Source organism: Trichosurus vulpecula, chromosome 5, assembly GCF_011100635.1.
Source record: "Trichosurus vulpecula isolate mTriVul1 chromosome 5, mTriVul1.pri, whole genome shotgun sequence".
Lineage (NCBI taxonomy): Eukaryota > Metazoa > Chordata > Mammalia > Diprotodontia > Phalangeridae > Trichosurus > Trichosurus vulpecula.
In genome coordinates, this window is record NC_050577.1 from 75,721,576 (window position 1) to 75,725,903 (window position 4,328).

Sequence of the window (4,328 nt, forward strand, 5' to 3'; positions counted from 1 at the left end):
TCACCAATCACAATCTTTGTGCAGTTTCCTGAATTTGACATTGTCATTGAGAAGATCGCTAAGACACGACATGAACTAAAATGTTGTGATAAGCTAGCAGTTTGTGCAGGCTGGGGGCTAAAAAAAGCTCAGAACCAGTAATCAGCCACTATATCCTGAGCCCAGGCATCATATTGTGGGCACCAGCAATCTAACCACAGTAGCTAGCAGCTAAGAGAGCACCAATTATGGCACCACAAGTCTGCCAAGGGAAGATAGGCTTTAACATAGTGAAGAAGCAAGACAACATCAATTATTCAATCACTGGATTCAAAAATAATGTCTCCACAATATTCACTAACAGAAGCAATATGTCTACGCTGTATATTCAGCTCCAAAGCACAGAAGTATAAAGGCTATAAAACGGACACAAGAATTCTCTGTCATTATTTCACAACCATTTGCAGTCCCAGAAACAAGATGAGAAATGAAACTCTGGAGTTAATGAAAATGTACTCCTCATTTTTATTTATTCTATTGCCTTTGTGTGCATGTGCAAGGCGAATAGTTCTTAAGCTTCATTTTCCCCATTTGCATTTATGATGTAAGTAGAATAATGCTTCAGAGCTATAAAGTGCCTACTATTTCAGAGTTTTCTTAATTGACTCAGAACAAACATTAATGAAACACATGGTCCTGAGGTCAGTGGAGTTGAAAACTAAGGAAAATTCTCCTATTAATGATACTTCATGACAAGACTTGATCAAACTAAGCAATAAAGCAGGGCTTAACACTGGAATATTTGCCTTTGGAATCTCCCAGGGCCCACAGGATGGGTTTGCAAAGTGTGAGGCTTTAGAATCTGGTGACAAATTCAGTCATCAGGAAATCCTGGCACTCAATGAACTCTTTCAACATAAAGATTCCAAATATACAGAATAGATAAATTTATGCAGGACAAGATGGTACAAGTCAAGTGTGTGCAATTGGGAAGCCATGAATTTTGACATAATTGCTTAGCACAACTAAGCTTTACTTCATTCAAACAAGTCAACATGTGTCTAAGAGTTTATCAAAGCAGGAGATTGAGGGAAGCTCAACAGAATGAATTTATTTCAAATTCTTAGCACTTGGAAACATTTTTAGATGAGTCATTACTTAATCAAATGATCAGTATGGCTATTTCAATAAAAGATTTATTTTTTTTCTGACAGGTTGGTAAAATTTTAGTCTAATTCTAATAAGCAAAACATTATTTTATTAGAATACATTCTCTGTTGGGAAGAAAACAAAACAAAGAAAAAAAAAACAACTAAGATGTTTATCTTCCAAAGAGAAGAGACATTAGCTATGGAAGGATCACAAGTCTTGTCCTTTTATTATGGTGGATAATATTAGGTTGATGGGCATAGTGGAGAGAGGGCCAGACTTAGAGTCTCTTTCAAGTCCTTCTGCTGCTGATGCACATGTCTATTTCATCCATGTGATCAAGGGCAAATTATTTAACATCTCAGTATTCCAGGCAAGTATGTTAGACTGTAAATTGCAAGGAAATTGGTAATATATAAAATTATTGGTATTTCCGTATCTGGAATTCCCTATTCCAATGAAATCACATCTCTAGACTCTACCCTACCACATACCCACACACACACACACATACACACACCTTAAGTAAAACACTCTCTTTTGATTATATTTGTCCATGTGAGAATTTTTTTTTTTACTAAACCCAATATGTAAAATTGGAAAATACTCATAGAGGTGCAGGGATATTTTAATTAGGTGAAAGTTATTAAACATGGTTAAGCAAAGCAGAATCTCATGAATAGGTACAGTTAAAGGGAAAATAAAAGAAAACATTTGGTAAATGATCTCTTCTCAGGATATAAGCTTAAAGTTTTATTTGTTTTGTAGTAAAGCATCTGTCAAAACAGGTAATTTCTAATTATGTACATACAGATTATATCTCCAAGCCAATGTTCTAAATTGTGGATTGATTATATATTCACTAGAATATAAGCTTCTTGAGAACAGGAACTATTTTTTTTTCCTATTGGTATCTCTAGCTCCTAGGACATGACCTTGAACATAGCAAACACATAATAAATATTGGTTGAATTGAAGTGAAAAAATACATGATAGTCTATGGTGCTCAAAAATCCAAACCTCCAGCTTTGTATTCCATAGGGGCATCAAAGCAAAAGTTAACTTTAAAAGTTCTCTCTCTCTCTCTTGCCAAATGGACTTTTCTGAAAAACTGAAGGCATATGATTTCAACTGGGGAAGTGGTCTGCTAGGATTTTTATCGGAGCACAATAAACAAGACCTCCTCAAGATAAAAGTCACTTCTGTCTCAAGGTGCGACACATTAGAATAAAGTCCTTCAATTTTATTTTATCACAGTCATCGTGTCCCTTCATTTTATTGTTCTAAATATTTATACAAACAATATTTTCTAATATTTAGAACAGAAAATACTTGTGTTTTTCACAAGTGTAGGTTGATTGACCTGCCATCAAGAATTGGTGAGAGAAAATGGGGCTAATCATTTGTCTAGCAAAGGACCAAGCAGCCTTGAGGTCGTAGAGTCAACATAAATATATATAATGATTCATAAAAGAATATCAGAGTTAGAGGGGGAAAAAAGGTGCTTGCTTAGCTTTGTGTTTTTTTAGTAATGTCTTACTCTTCATAACCTTGTAGTCATGTAAATATAGTCAAAGTCACCCTTTTATACTCTTCAGAAGAGAAATATTTAATGTTGTGGAAAACAAATATTAAAAAAGAAGCATGACCTACAACTCTTTTTAAACCCAAATAACAATGTACAGGATGGAATATGGGTGAATGGAGAGGATCCAAGAGCGACAATGCCAGAATCATCAGAATACCTAAAAGCCATAATCAAAAGGAAGGCCAGGACAGCATTTTTCAAGAAATTGTCAAGGAAAACTGCCCTAATATCCTGGAACCAGAAGGCAAAATAGGCAGGGAAAGAATTCACCAATCACCTCAGGAAAGAGATCCCCAAATAAAAATTCCAAGGAACATTACAGCCAAATTTCAGGACTATCAGGTTAAGGAAAAAAAAGACAGCAAGTGGCCAGAAAGAAATGATTCAAATATCTGGAGTCACAGGATCACTCAGGACTTAGCAGCTTCAATTTAAAGGTTCAGGTCATGGAACATGATAGTCCAGAAGGCAAGTGAGCTAGGAACTAGATCAACTAAGAATCACCTACCTGGTGAAATTAAGCATAGTACTCCACAGGAAAAAAATTGTTATTCAATGAAATAGAAGGATTTCAGACTTTCATAAGGAAAAGACCAGAATTGAACAAAAAAAAATAATCTTTCATATCAAGATCCAAGAGAAGCATAAAAAGGTAAAAATGGAGAAAGAATACATAAGGGATTCAATAAAGCTAAACTATTTACATCCCTGTATAGGAAGATACTTGTAATTCTTAAAAATTATACCACTAATAGTACAGCTAGAAAGAATATACATAGAGGGTATGGGTATAAGGTGAATTTGAGGGAATGACATGAAAAATAAGGGATGGGAAAGAGGAGTACACTGGGGGCAGAAGGAAGGGAGAGATAGAATAGTGTAAATTATTTCCCATGAAGAAGCATGAAAAACCTGTTATGCTGGAGGGGAAGATGGGAGGGTGGATGATGGGTATCATTTGAACCTTACTCACATCAGTATTGTCTCAAAGAGGGAATAATAAATTCAATCAATTGAGAATAGAACACAAGAGGAAAGTAGGAGGGTAGAAGATTAATTAAAGGGTGGATCGGACTGACAGAAGGGAGGGCTGATCAGGAGGGGGTGGTAGACGGAAGCAAAACACTGTTAAGGAGCAAAAGGGTGAAAGGAGAGAGAGGACAAACAGAAGGAAAAAGAAGATTGAGGGAAGTACACAGTAATTATAACTGTGAATATGAATAGGATGAACTCTCCCACATGCAAATAGGAGAGTGGATCAAAACCCAGCATTTTACAACATGTTGTTTACAAGAAATGCACTTGAAGAAGAGAGGCTCACATAGAGTAAAGATAAGTGGCTGGAGCAGAATCTATTACGCTATAGCTGAAGTGAAAAAAGCAGAGGTAGCAATTCCAGTCTCAGACAAGGGAAAAGTAAAAATAGACCTAATTAATAGAGATAAGCAAGGTAACTACACCTCGCTAAATTAAGGCACCACATACAATTAAGTCATATTAATACTAAACATATACGTACCAAGTGGTATAGCATCCTAATTCTTAGAGGGGAAGTTAAATGACTTACAGGTTCATGACCAAACAAGAGATAGAAAGCATCAGAAAGGGTCAA